Source organism: Podarcis gaigeae (assembly GCF_964106915.1).
Source record: "Podarcis gaigeae genome assembly, chromosome: 6".
Taxonomy (NCBI): domain Eukaryota; kingdom Metazoa; phylum Chordata; class Lepidosauria; order Squamata; family Lacertidae; genus Podarcis; species Podarcis gaigeae.
Window position 1 is genome coordinate 22677680 of NC_139682.1, and position 15668 is coordinate 22693347.

The 15668-nt window shown below is 43.5% G+C and overlaps 1 long non-coding RNA gene across 1 annotated transcript in view; it reads right to left on the reverse strand.

Moving 5' to 3' along the window:
• LOC310847994 overlaps positions 1 to 15136 on the reverse strand; it is a 182850-nt gene extending 167714 nt beyond the window's left edge. The window contains exon 1 of the long non-coding RNA XR_014566105.1: positions 15064 to 15136. This is a non-coding gene — a long non-coding RNA (uncharacterized lncRNA). The remainder of the gene's footprint in view (positions 1 to 15063) is intronic.
• Positions 15137 to 15668: the final 532 nt, after the last annotated feature.

Below are 15668 nucleotides of genomic sequence, written 5' to 3' on the forward strand. Positions count from 1 at the left end.
AAAAATCCTTATTCTTATTCTTATTCTATTTATTTTTAAATGTCAGATTTAATAAAGAAAAAACAAAAATAAATATCTATTTTTTAAAAAGATAGAAAAATGCACAATAGTAATGAACACTGTTCATTACTATTGTGGACGAGATGGTTGGATATTGTTCTCGAAGCTACCAGCATGAGTTTGACCAAACTGCGGGGGGCAGTGGAAGACAGAAGTGCCTGGCGTGCTCTGGTCCATGGGGTCACAAAGAGCCGGACATGACTAAATGACTAAACAACAACAATGAACACTGTCAGATGACATTCAGAATGAGATAGACACCAGTACTTCTCTGAAAAATTAAATAAGTTGATAAGAGCCCTCCAGATACCCAAATAGGTGTCTACACAAAACTGGAGTTTATAAATGTATGTTCCAATGTCAACTCTGCCCTATAGCAGTGAATAAATCATTCAATTCATATTTTGTTCATTTCAGATATATAGATCCGGGGAAGGAGATGCTGCAGTTTGATGTAGTAGAGGCTTCACCATTTCCTTCAGTGTCTCTTCCTGCAATGTTTGAATACGTTTCTTATGGGAGACATAACACTATGATCCTACCTTGAATACAGGCATCACATGCTTCCCATTCAATGTCACATGAAGAAGTTGTACCCTCGTTATTTTCAAAATATTCCCAAAGTTCAGCCACCACCTGCCTTTTAAAATTTTCATAATTCACAGGTGAAATATTTAACCACCATACTCAAGATACTGGAGCATGATCAGAAAGAGCAATTATAAATACGTAAGGGTGGAGAAACAAATAATAATAATGTTGCCAAAAGCAATTTTGAGGTACTGATGAGAAAAATGCATTCTCACACTCTTTGGGATGTTGTATGTCTCAAACATTGTTCAATCTAAATGGAACCATATATGCCTTTAGCACTGACCTCACTGAAGACTAATTTTTTGGGGAGCAGTGTACCTATCTAAAATAGGATCTCATTAGAATCTCCTCAAGTTACCAGATGACCACAAGCCATATCAGCCAAATGACTCATACATAAACAGAGTGTTGTAGGAGAGTCCAAATTTGGACCATATACTGTATTGGCCTGAATATAAGCTGCACTCCCCCCCCCCCAATTTTTTTCCTGAAAAGTTAAAATGCAGCTTAAATTCACGACCTTACAAAAATTGCTGCAGTCAAACCACAGCAGCCCATGAGGTAGAGGGTGGCAGGAAGAAGCTAAGGAGTGAACGGGGCTTTGCTTCAGCTAAATCAATTGTTGGTGACTTGTGGAAGACTGTAGTTAGATCACCACACCTCAACCAATGTGTTGTATCAAGCAGAGTATGTGGAGCCCTAGGAGAGTCTTCAGAGATTTCCTGCTCCCGGCAGAACAGCTTCTTTCAGAGTCCCTGGTTAAGGGATAAATTCCTCTCCCACAAAGTTCAAAAAGCATCCATTGTCTCCAGACACAAGACAAAGTTAAACTGTACTATCTACTATATACAGTTCTTCTGATCTTTGGAGTAAAGATACATATATACAGAGGTCCACCAGCACTGCTAGATAATGCTGCTGTGTAAAACCCTTCCCTCTGACTCTCACAGATTCGGAGTCAGACCCTGACACCAAGCAGGACAGGACACAACACGCAGTAGGACTTGATGAAAGCAATGCCCTGGAGTCTACTGTACCCATCTCGACATTCCTGAATCAATGGGAGACTGAATGACTCAGCAAATCATACTCACTGGTGTTGCTATGGTAACCCAGTGCACCTGACACTCTTATCTCAGAACATCCGGCAGCAGGACAAGACATGCTAACTCAATCCAATGCATCCTGGCTGGTTCAAACCTCTCATTCTAGTCTCTTCCACAATCATTTTGAGACCTGAGGTGCAACAATAGCAACAATAAAATTAAATCCTAGCCAAACCCCAGACCAGAGGATGCAATGCAAAAAACATCACAGTGATTCTAATCCTTGAGTAAATACTTGAGAGAATGAATCAGACATTTAAGAATATTCTGCCTTGGAGCCCCACTGATGCTCCAGAAAGGAGTGGAACAGCAGAACCAGCTATATCCCTTTCCACTTGTCTAGTGTTGCTGGTGCAACACCTCCTTCTACCCAGTTTCTCTGCTCTTGCAATTAATTCTTAGGTTGGACAGCTCCCTTGCCTCTTCAGAAACTTTGCTATGCATGTACTGGACAGCTCCCCAACTTTCACAGGAAGATAGGAAATTCCAAACCAAAGAGTTCCATATTGCTGGGGCAATAACTGACCAGGTAAACCTGCCCTAGGTATTTATTGATTGCAGATTTCTAGGTTGCCTTTAGGGCAACCATCTCTCAGGGCAATTTACCTTAAAAGAAGAAAACCTAATTCCAGTGGAACACAATGAAAGCTGAAACAGCTGTCTGTTAAAATGTTTCAAAAACCAGCAACGTACTCATATTAACTTATACAGCTAAACAAGAGCAACTTAAAAACAGCAGCAATATAATATACTGATAGGTTCAGCTTCTTAATCAAATGGGGTTTGGGGGACTGTTTAAAGCCAGCGCCGAAGGGGCAATGTGCATTTCAGATATGGAACCAGCACTGACAAGGCCCTGTCTCTACCTCCAGCAATCCTATGACTTGAAAAGTTGGTTCTGCAAGTGACTAAACATATAACAAGTGAACAAGAAGAACATCCGTCTAAAGAAGATTGGAAAACGTTTATTGAATATATGGAAAATAATTGTGTGCAGCTGAAAACGCTCGCAGCATTAAAATAAATTCAACAGGATAAACAAGTTTTGATGGATACAATAATGGAAAAGCAATTGGTATAGTTTTTGTAAAATATGCAGGGATTTAAGGTATAGTGGTACCTCGGGTTACATACGCTTCAGGTTACATACGCTTCAGGTTACAGACTTGAGTGTATCTGAAGAAGTGTGCATGCACACGAAAGCTCATACCAAGAACTGACTTAGTTGGTCTTTAAGGTGCTACTGGAAGGAATTTTTTTTGTTTTGACTATGGCAGACCAACACGGCTACCTATCTGTAACCAGAAATAATGCTTCAGGTTAAGAACTTTGCTTCAGGATGAGAACAGAAATCGTGTTCTGGCGGTGTGGCGGCAGCAGGAGGCCCCATTAGCTAATGTGGTGCTTCAGGTTAAGTATGGACCTCCGGAACAAATTAAGTACTTAACCCGAGGTACCACTGTATTTAAAATGAACCATGGAAAAAGAAGAAGAGAAGTCACTGATATCTTAAGGATGTAAAATGAATATGTGAAATTGTAAAACAGAAAATTTAATAAAAATTATATTAAAAACATGTTGGTTATGCAAGTGGGTCCTCAAGGCTGTGGGATTTGCTGGCACCACCAGCACCCACGTTAATAATCATAAAATGTAGAGTACATGAATCACATAGTTTCAGAAGGCTATTTCACACATGTTTCCCACCCTAATATATGGAGATCACCTCCACTTAAGGAACATAGGAAGCTGCCTTATTTCAAGTCAAACTAGTGTCAACACTGACCAGCAGCTGTTCTGCAAGGTTTCAGACTGAGAGACATTCCCCCACCACCATCACAACCACATGGAGATGCCTGGGATTGAACCTAGGACCTTCTCTATGCAAAGCAGATTTCTGCCACTGAGCTATGGCTCTTCCCACACCATTACTTGCCAAGTGTGGCATGAAAGTATTGATGTTCCTTGACTGCATGGATAAGAGAGCAGTTCCTATGATGAATTCAGCTTAGAACACTTGATATTAGAAGCAGCCCCAGAGGACAAGGCAAATGATAAGGTCAAGCAGGCATGGGCTTAAGTTAAATGATCCTGGTGCTCTCTCCAGGGTGCTTATATTTATAAGATTTATATTAACATCTTTATAGAACAGCAGCTGTTCTGCTTCTGTGACCCCCACCCAATGGGTTTGATTTTTCCATTACTTTGCACTGTGTTCCTCTCTCTCAGCAAATGTAAAAATGTTACTGGATCAGCAGACTCTTATTTTATTCTGCAGGAAAATGTTAGGACCTTGGAATATATGGTATGAGGTAGCAAATGGAGGCTCTGGTGTATATTATTATATTATATTATATTATATTATATTATATTATATTATATTATAATATTATATTATAATTATGGGACTCGGGTGGCGCTGTGGGTTAAACCACAGAGCCTAGGACTTGCCGATCAGAAGGTCGGCGGTTTGAATCCCCGTGATGGGGTGAGCTCCCGTTGCTCAGTCCCTGCTTCTGCCAACCTAGCAGTTCGAAAGCACATCAAAGTGCAAGTAGATAAATAGGAACCACTCCGGGGGGGAGGCAAACAGCGTTTCCATGCACTGCTCTGGTTTGCCAGAAGCAGCTTAGTCATGCTGGCCACATGACCCGGAGCTGTACGCCGGCTCCCTCGGCCAATAAAGCGAGATGAGCATCGCAACCCCAGAGTCGGTCACGACTGGACCTAATGGGCCCTTTACCTTTACCTTTACCTTTATATTATATTTATTGAAAGTTGGTGTACTTTTAAGTATGGCATCTTAGAAGAACTATTCCCTGATGTGATGTGTATTCCTGTATGTTAATAAATACAAATCCCAGGGATGTAGCTATGTTTGTCGGTTGCAGCAAAAACAACAAAGCATCCTGCTATACCTTAGAGATGAAGCAGGGTTATTGCGATGTTATTTTGCTTCATAAGCCACTTTATCAGATGCATGAATTGTGTGTGTGTTTAATGCACCACTCACTCAGATAAAACTCTCTCTAGACATTCTGTGATAATTTTGCACATGTGGTTGGAAAGACACCCTGTGCCTCCAATTAAGTCCAAACTGACCACAATTTAATTTGCTGGTGAATTTTAGTTCAGCGATTTCAGCGTCCCCAATTAAGTCCAAGCTGAGCACAATTGAATTTGCTGATGAATCAAGGTTCAGCGATTTCCACATCCTCCATCTTCTCTTTGAAGTTTTGGAGAACTGCAGTGTGTCCTGGGAGACCGCAGTGTTCTCTCATTGGCTTCTGAATGTTGTTATTTTTATACCAGATTCGTGTTCCCTTGCATCGAGATAGGTCTGTTCTTATGTAGATAGCAGGAGGGCATTGTTAGCAGGTAATACATATGTATCACATTAGAGGATGAACAGGTAAATGAGTCCCTGATGGTATTGCTGATATAATTAGATCCTATAATAGTGCTTCCTGAACAGATCAGGAAACAAGAGTTGCCATCTGGGTTTATTGCAGGGTTTAATCCTGTGGTTCTTGCACTGTTTTCTCTAGGCCACACTTTCAGAATAAACATTTGCTCTCACCACACCAAAACATTTTGTTGATAAGGAAACCTTTGGAAAACAAAAAGAAACAACTCCTAGCAGTGTTTGATTTATAATATAGAACACAGCTACTTTATAATATGTTCATGGGACATCCAGAAAAAAACCAATGCAGCTACATAAGAGCAGGAATCATTCTCAGAATATAATCCTGATTGTCCTTGAATCTCCCTGCCACACTTGTCACCCTCCCCTGCCACACCAGTGTTGCACACCACACACTTGGAGAAACACTGGCTTAATCCATGGATTTATATCTCTGTGTTAGATGGCCAGTTTTAGTTTTAGGTGGTCAATCTTTAGGGAACTGTCTGTAAGTGAAAGCAGATATATCATCCAAGATCTGTGAAAGGGACTAACTGTTGCCCAAGATGAGCAGTACAGATGAAATGATGATACAGTTTCAGCTGGAAGCTCTCAGTGAAGACAACTGATGTTGTTTTTCTTTGGAGCTTGTCCTGTAGCAGGCAACTAGTCTGGCCTTGTCAGTGTCAGGCTTTCTCTCTTCTTTGGGTGGGTTGTGTTCTTAAATACCTGATAAATTCTTCATGTGTGTGTCCCTATCTGTCAGGGACCGTGCTAAGGAGGGCTATAATGAGGAGGCATGGTGGGAGACCCCTCCTCCCCTTGATCTTGAATCTCCCTAGGAGCAGGAGGGCAGTATAGATTTAGAACAGTGGTATGCAGAGGGGCATAGTTCAGAAGGGAAAAGCTGGGAAATACTGGATGAAGAGCAGCTAGGAGAAGGAACACTGGAAGAGAGAGGGTTAACAGATTCACAGTCATTGGAAGGATCCTCCTTCCCTCCCCCCCCCCCATTCTAGGAGAGCTGAAAAAGTTGCAGAACAGAAGGCACAGTGACTACAAGCTCAGGTTATCAGAGGTAGGGGTGACGTAGATTGAGAGGGATGTGGGGGTGTAGCCTTAATTGGAAGCACCGTCATTATCCCTCGCTGTGATTATTAAAGATTTCTAACTGGTAAGAAGGCTCCTTTCACTTTGTTCTGCTTATCTACTGCCAAGTGGGGAGGGAGCTGATTCTTTGAAGCCTGGCACTATCAAATGAAATGGAATGAATGTGATTGTATTGCAGGTCCTGGCTGTAGATGATGGAGTCTGTTGTGTGCTGTTGCTGGAAATAGGTAGATATAGGTCATTGTCCATGAAGCTGTTAGGCTAAGGTGGACTTTATATGGCCATCCTATAGGCACACTGTGGTGTCCAGAAACTTAACCTGTTGCATGGACTGGTCCAAGTCTCAGACTGACAGTGAGATAGAAATAATACCTAGTGGAATTTCTCAGTGGTCCTTTCCTACTCCTTGAGTCCAAATGATGAAGATGTCATTGATGTATTTCAGCGAAAGGAGAGGACTCTGAGGCAGGAGCTAAGGGGTCTCTAAGTCAGCCTGAAGTTCGCCCATCCCTGCTATACTCCTTTATCTGGGAGTATGTTGCACTGAAATAATAGGACTTTCTATTGCATAGACATGTTTTGAGTAGTGCAGTAAATAATGTAAGCAAAAAGCCCCTGTCTTCATCCACCCGCCCACCCACCACATGTGATAACACGTGTTTGAGTTAGCAGGCGCTTCTTCCAATAAAACTCTGTGAATTAAGAATTATGGATGTGTTTGAATGCTTTTAGCTGTGGTATGATTTATTATTGGAGTAAATAAAACCTGTGCTTCTCCAAAAAGGAAAAGCTGAAAGCCAATGCTGGTTTTGGCTGTGTGTTGATTTTTTTGCATCACTAAACAGTCTTGGCTTCTTCAGTGTCAACGTACGTTCTGGCTCCCAGGCTTAGAATGGCAGGGATCTGGTGGACAACATTTATAGACGTAACTGCATGACATTGAGCATGGCAAAGTTGCTAATTATTTACCAGCCTAGCGTGTGCTCTCTTTAACAAAGGGCAAGTTGAAGTGCAGAACCCCCTGTGGTTGTTTAAAAAGCAATAAAGTGCAGCCCATGGGAAGTTTGAATGGTTTACACACACACACACACACACACACACACACACACACACACCACAAAAAGCTGGATCCTGTTTGGGAAATGCACAGCAGTAGAAAGGTGAGACAGTTGTATATCTCCACAAACGTAGCATGGGGTGAAATATATGGCTCAGTAGGGAGACCCCATTTTCCATTCCTTAGCATGCTGTAACTTTCAAGGTTCTTCCAAGACTTGTTGGATTTGGACTGGTATATATACAATAGGGTTGGGACGAGCGGGTCTGAGACCCTTTAATTAGCCCTCCACATTTCTTACCTTTTGTTTGGACACCTGCTGATAAACTGCCTACTTTCTTATCTATTGTGTGGTCATGGGCAGCTCTTGGCACGGCTTCAAGCTCAGCCACCCATAAGAGGAGCACCGTGTCACATAGTCTCCAAGATAGGTTTATATTTGTAAGAGATAAAAAGGGGCTTGGAATCTCTCCTTCACAAACTTCAGCATAAACCAAGACCAGAGAAGAGCAACATACTGTATTGACCACTATAGGTTTCTGCACTGAGTGGTTCCCAGTGGCTGAAGGAGCGTAAGAATTGCTTGTTCTGTCTGCTCTCAAGCCATAGAAAACATGATGGCTGTGCTCTGACTCTGTGGTTGGAGGCAGTATCATAGAATAGAATCATAGAGTTGGAAGAGACCACAAGGGCCATCGAGTCCAACCCCCTGCCAAGCAGGAAACACCATCAGAGCACTCCTGACATATGGTTGTCAAGCCTCTGCTTAAAGACCTCCAAAGAAGGAGACTTCTTTCTTGTAGTTTGGATCCATTGCTCCGTGTCCGCTTCTCTGGAGCAGCAGAAAACAACCTTTCTCCCTCCTCTATGTGATATCCTTTTATATATTTGAACATGGCTATCATATCACCCCTTAACCTCCTCTTCTCCAGGCTAAACATGCCCAGCTCCCTTAGCCGTTCCTCATAAGGCATCGTTTCCAGGCCTTTGACCATTTTGGTTGCCCTCCTCTGGACATGTTCCAGTTTGTCAGTGTCCTTCTTGAACTGTGGTGCCCAGAACTGGACACAGTACTCCAGGTGAGGTCTGACCAGAGCAGAATACAGTGGCACTATTACTTCCCTTGATCTGATGCAGCCCAGAATTGCATTGGCTTTTTTAGCTGCCGCGTCACACTGTAATTCTTCTGAAGACCAGTTGTTGTAAACTACAAGAGCGGAAAGCGTTCTTGTGCTCGGGTTCTGCTTGCAAGTTTCCTACAGGCATCTGGGTGGCCACTGTGAGAGCAGGATTCTGGACTAGACGGGCCATTAACCTGAGCCAGCAGGCTGATATTATGATCTTAATTGTTATTCTTCACTCATTGATTTGGTCATTGCATGGGGATCCAGTGAAAGAACTGTTGCTGTTGGCAACACACTCCCCAGTGCTCCCATTCTGCCCCCTTGCATGAATAATGTGTTACGGGCGCTTTAAAGTCACATGTCCTTTGGCCATCCATTTCACTTCCTGCTTCAGACCACACCAATGATTTTTAAAAATCCCATAATAGGGCACTCCTATTTCTGTCCATCTCCATTCTCCTATTCTGCAGCGACTGTGGCTATCATGCTGTGAAGGACTTGCGCACAAAGGAAACAGATGCCGTTCGGATGTGCAGTGCGCATGACAGCATTGGGTAGGCTTCTGCTCATTCCACTGTATGCTCAAAATCCATCTGGCCATGAAATGGAGCAAGCAGACAACAGTTTAACGTTTGACATACTGATCTGAAGGCCTGATGTTTCACTTGGATGTAAATTACCTCCTGGAAATGTAATGGAAATTGCTGTGATAATGGGGAACATTTCTCACATTGCAACACCCTCATTCAGCAGTGGCAAAGTGCTCTTCACTCTAAAAAGCCCATAATTTTCTCTATAACACTTGAAGGGATCTAGCCAAATGAGAGCAAGCAATCTTGGAACATGCTCTCGGTTCTGATTGTTTTAGGCCCTTTTGTTTTTGAAGTAGTTTTTTACTTCTGAATATCGAAAGAGGTGCCCACCAGTTCAGTCATTAGCTCAGGAATTCAAACAGACAGAAACAATGGATACAGTCACCTGGGCAAAAAATAGACCTCCAGATGGTTCTGTATGGTGCGCACTTTGCAATAATGTAGGGTAATCAAAGTATGACGGGGTGGAAGGCGAGCTGTCACAGTGAGGGGCCAAATCTTCGAGGAGCATTGCCACCTGCTGTTACATAATAGACAAAAGAGGTAATGTATGAGAGAGAAACAGCCAAGTACCACTCGTTTAGGTCTAGGTACTGTAATTTGGAAGAGTAAAATCTCTCTACTGTTACAGTGACTAGAATGCTACCTTTCAAACCCATGGGTGGCACCTAAAAGTGGAAATGTAATCTACAGAACATCTCAAGGAATGGATGGGTATTCTAGAGGAACATACTGCTGTCACCTTCCTGGAGCTATGCAGGTCTAGGGCTGGTCAGTGCATCAATAGACCACGTGTAAACTGCTTTGGGTTCCATGGCAATAACCCAAGTGGGATGTAAGTGTTGTTGTTGTTTTGAAAGAGTTAAGCAGAGGACCAATCTGGAGACTGTCACGTTGAGATCTGTGAGTCAACCCAAAGAAGAACATTTCAGAAAAAGACCAATGATAGAAGTGGGAGAGACACAACTCATACAACCATTTGCGGTTTCAGCACCATCTGGTTTGTCTTTTGTTGTTGTTTAGTCGTTTAGCCTTGTCCGACTCTTTGTGACCCCATGGACCAGAGCACACCAGGCACTCTTGTCTTCCACTGCCTCTTGCAGTTTGGTCAAACTCATGCTGGTAGCTTCGAGAACACTGTCCAACCATCTCGTCCTCTGTCGTCCCCTTCTCCTTGTGCCCTCCATCTTTCCCAACATCAGGGTCTTTTCCAGGGAGTCTTCTCTTCTCATGAGGTGGCCAAAGTATTGGAGCCTCAGCTTCATGGATCACTGCCTTGCCATGGCGAAGGGGCGTGAATAACTCAGAGAAGCTATGAGCTATGCTGTGCAGGGCCATCCAAAATGGACAGGTCATAGTGGAGAGTTCTGACCAAACGTGATCCACCTGGAGGAGGAACCAGCAAGCCACTCCAGTATCCCTACCAAGTAAACTCCATGGACAAAGACAACAGGTTTGTCTTACCCCAGTGGATTTCAGCTTTTTGTTTGTGTATTACATTTATATACCATATTTTCCTCTAAGGAGCTCAAGGCATTGCACATGATTCTCCTCTCCCCATAACAACCATTGGTCTTATGAATGCTTCAGCATGTGTCCAAGTTATGATTTTAATGCCCTAGTTCAGAGTCCAGCTTGGCAACGTTCTACACATGAAATGGCAAGCGGGTTGCCTACTTGGAAGGCCAAGTGAAAAGCCCACATTTCTGACATCCTGTCACAGCTTCCGTATATCTTTAAATGTGGCTGTCTGAACAATTTTAAATGATAAACTTCCCTTTAAAGCAGAAAAAAATGTCAGTACAGTGGTACCTTGGGTTACATATGCTTCAGGTTACATACGCTTCAGGTTATAGACTCTGCTAACCCAGAAATAGTACCTCGGGTTAAGAACTTTGCCTCAGGATGAGAACAGAAATCGTGCGGTGGCAGCAGCAGCAGGAGGCCCCAATAGCTAAAGTGGTGCTTCAGGTTAAGAACAGTTTCAGGTTAAGAACGGTCCTCTGAAATGAATTAAGTACTTAACCCGAGGTACCACTGTATACTGAACATTAAAATGTCCTTGAAAGAACTTGAATCTCTGCTTGAATCTCAAAGTTGTGCTTTCAAGTTTTTCTTGAGTGCTACTGATATTCAAGAAAGCCAGCCCAAGCTGCTAGGCGAAACCAATGTGTTGCCCTCCAGATGTTTTAGATGTAAACTCCATGCTGGAACATTGGACATGCTGACTGAGGCTGATGGAAGTTGTAGTCCTGGGAGATACCCTATTGGTTATCCCTGGCTTTGAATGTATACATGCTGTACGTGTTGGAAGGAGCAAGTCCATGGAGAAAGCACTCACTCTGCTGCTTTGAACAGATGCATAAGCTTTTTCCCCAGGATCTAGCTTGGTAGAAATCCATTCTTCCTCTTGCTCTCAGCAGTTACCTCTGAAGTGTGTTCACTGGTTGGTCCATTTGCTGTTTTGAGGTCACTTCATTCTATTCCCAGTGAAGTGTTTCAATGCTTTAAAAGTCTCTGTGTGTGTGTGTGTTAAATAAGGTTATGTGAATGAATGTTCGTGCTGCACTTAAAACCAAAACCAAAAATACATTATTTACAACCTGTGTGAACACCAGTTGAATTGCAAGTGGTGAGAGTGCTGTTGCACTCAAGTCCTGATTGCAAGCTTATTTGTTTTATTTACTCAACAAAATTTATATACCACTTAATTGTAATAAAACCTCTAAGTGGTTTACAAGAAACGCAATTCTTACAAGCTTCTCATAGGCATCTGGCTGGGCACCGGGAGAACAGAATGCTACACTAGATGGGCTTTTGGCTCAATTCTGCAGGGCTCTTCTTGGGCACGTTCACAAAATACCGTATTTTTCGCAGCATAAGAGGCATCTAGTTTTTAGAGGAGGAAAACAAGAAAAAATATATATTATGAACAAAACAGTGGGTGTGTGATTTTTGTGATTTGACGGTGAGTTTGGGGTAGTCCAATGCAAAAATCCTGAGAATCCATGTGGATCTGTGGTTTGTAACCACGTTTTTGCGCCATTGCAGCCCCACGAAACAACGGAGGCATGATTTTTTGGTGCAGGCTATAGCCCTGGACATGCTATGTGCTCTGGTGGTGAATTTGGGGTGACCCAGTGCAAAAATCCTGAGGATCCATGTGCTTTTACCTCCCCCTTCCCAGGCAGCCTCCTTTATCTCTAGAGTCCCTTATCTCCCTCCCGATCGCTTGCTGATCAGTTGCTCAGTGGCTTTGTTTCAACACCTCCTTCCCTCTTTCTAAAAAAAAGAGCGCTATCTGCTTTTTGCCTCTGGGCAATTTGGCTCCAGGGACCACGCATTCGCTCCATAAGACGTACAGACATTTCCCCTTACTTTTTAGGAGGAAAAAAGTGTGTCTTATGGAGCAAAAAATACGGCACTTTAAAAGTGCTATGGTACCACATTATACAGCCATGGCTTCCTCCGAAAGACTTCTGGGATTTGTGGTTTGTGAAGGCTGCTGAGAGTTGTTAAGAGGTCCCGAAGTCCCGCACAGGGCTACAATTCTCAGAGTTCCCTGGGAAGAGGCGCTGATTGATAAACCACTGTGGGAATTGTAGCTCTGTGAAGGGAATATAGGTCTCCTAACAACTCTCATCACCTTTAAAAGACTACAGCTCTCAGCATGGGTGTAGCCAGGATTTTTGTTAGGGGAACAGGATTTCTGTTGAGGGGGGCAGGGTTTTAGTTAGAGGAGGGTAGGCCCAATGTGATTGGGCAGTTTGTCAAGTATCTCTATTGTTTTACTTGATTGGGGGGCAGCTTTCCCCCTGCCCCCCATTGGCTATGCCCATGGCTCTCAGAATTATTTGGGGGGGAAGCAAACAACTGTTATGGAAGTGTGATCTTTTGCTACCTTATACAGATCTAGCCGGGACGCAGGTGGCGCTGTGGGTTAAAGCCTCAGCACCTAGGACTTGCCGATCGAAAGGTCGGCGGTTCGAATCCCTGCGGCGGGGTGCGCTCCCGCTGCTCGGTCCCAGCGCCTGCCAACCTAGCAGTTCGAAAGCACCTCCGGGTGCAAGTAGATAAATAGGGACCGCTTACCAGCAGGAAGGTAAACGGCGTTTCCGTGTGCAGCTCTGGCTCGCCAGAGCAGCGATGTCACACTGGCCACGTGACCCGGAAGTGTCTCCAGACAGCGCTGGCCCCTGGCCTCTTGAGTGAGATGGGCGCACAACCCCAGAGTCTGTCAAGACTGGCCTGTACGGGCAGGGGTACCTTTACCTTTACCTTTTTACAGATCTAGCCTCAAAAGTCAATTGTAACAACTGAAATTGCTGGGGGGGGGGGAGAGAGAGAGAGAGAAAGAGAGAGGGGGGGAATTGACATTTCCATTAGGAAGGCAGAGATAGGAGATGGGAGGGTGGACTCCCTTTTGCAGAGGAGGGGTTTACAATGACTCCTAATTTCAACTATGTCTGCAAAACTTCCTTTCAAAAGATGCTCTGGCAGCCAGCTTTGGGGGCTTGTCACGTTGTTGCATAAAGGTCACGTTTTGCATTGATCTGCGTGTGACATCGGTCAACATCTTGCTGCCCACTGCGAAAATCAGAATGCCTTGAACTGATGCAGTGTGGCATATGGACTCTAATTAAGTCTCAGCCAAGCTCCTTTCTCCAAATGAATTCGACACCCTTGTCTTCTGGGATCAGAGAAATTAGAAATGGAATCGTCTCCAAATGTGTGAGATCCGTGTCCGTCTGCTTGGGCTGGATGTATTAGCTCCTGCTAGTAGGCATACAGTTCTGTCTATTCCTATTAAAGGGCCGTGCAATTAATATTTAATTAGCCCTGAAGCTGTTATTAATGTTGCTTTGCTCACCCGCATCCTGGGGGCGCGGATTTATTTCTCGGGCCTAGCAAAAAAAATGAAAAGAAAAGATTAAGCTAGAAAATTGTTGCTAAGTGTGATTGAACGGTAGATAAGGTGGAAACAACGCAGATTTGAAGGAGTGATCTATGTTCCTGCCAAGGAAAGCAGTAATAAATGGTTCCTCACTGATGGGCTTACTGCTGTTCTAATCGCTCATATTCAGGTCATGCTCTGCTTAAAGGATGCTTAAAGTGTTCCTCTTCTGCAACAGCATGCATGGTTTTGAATGCTACAGTGTTCTCCACATTACCCCCTCACATATTTCCAATGATTGGAACCGCTCTCCTTTGAATGAAACTAATTATTAAAAGTGCATCACACCACTGATGCGCAGTCCCTAATTTTCACCATTTATTCTTCTGAAGTTGCCTGATCTATTTCTGCCATGAGATCTGCATTTTCCAGATTCAGATTTTGGGCTGCCATTCTTGCAGATTTCTATCTCCCTTGGCTAGGAGAAGATATAAAAGCCCCAGAAATCTGTGACGATAACTATGGATCAGGTTTTGTAATCATGGGAAAACGTTTTCCAGAGTCTATAATGGAATTATGTCATGAAGAAACAAGTGGCCTTGGAGTCTGGACCAGGCGTGGGGAACATTGTTGGACTCTCAGTTTCCATCAGCCCCAACCAACATGGTCAAAGTCAGGAATAATGAGAGTTGTAGTCCAGCAACCTCTGGAGAGCCACATGTTCCCCATCCATGTTGTAAAGGCAGCAGTGACATGACATGGCCATCGATTGTACCCAGTCCGAGTTAAGGCCCAAACTCTGTGCTTGGTCAACAGATCAGAGGTAGAAGATGTGATGGCCTCCAGAAGTTGGTGGACTACGGCTCCCATCAGCCCCAGCCAGTCATGGACAATGGTAAGTGATGATGGGAATTGTAGTTTAACTATCTTCAAGGGGCACCGAGTATCTCTAGGGTAGATGGTGACATTGTCGATAGGGGTGGAAGACATTCAAGAAGAGGAAAATCTGATAATGTCAGACTTGGACAGAGTTTGTGAATCAATGGAACAGCCATGCAAAAAGGGATGAAGTAGGAATGGTCTGGATGCAGAGGTCTAGCTGGCATCATAAGCATATACCATATTTTTCGCTCTATAAAATGCTCCAGACCACAAGACGCACCTAGTTTTTGGAGGAGGAAAACAAGAAAAAAATATTCTGCATCTCAGAAGCCAGAACAGCAAGAGGGATCACTGCACAGTGAAAGCAGCAATCCCTCTTGCTGTTCTGGCTTGTGGGATAGCTGCGCAGCCTGCATTCGCTCCATAAGACGCGCACACATTTCCCCTTACTTTTTAGGAGGGAAAAAGTGAGTCTTATAGAGCAAAGAATATGGTAGTTGGTACTGAAAGTCATGGGATTGGGCAAGGTCAGCCAAGAGCAGTATAACAGGGAGAATATTAGAAAAGCAGGAATAGATCCCATCAGAGGATAACAGGAAGGTTGTTTTAACTCATTCTACGTGCCTAGCTTATAGTTTTGTTTCCGTCTCTTAATTTTTGTCTGTTGTTATAATTGTTCTCTCTGCTTCATATGCATTATGAAATGAAATAAAGAAAAAACTTTGCAAAAAGAAAAAGAAAGGAAGGAGAGGAAGAGCCTCCTCCTTTGAAAATGTTGAATGGGTGATTTGACAGGTAGAAAGAAAAAGACTCAGATGAAAACAGAGTCAAACGGTGCTCAG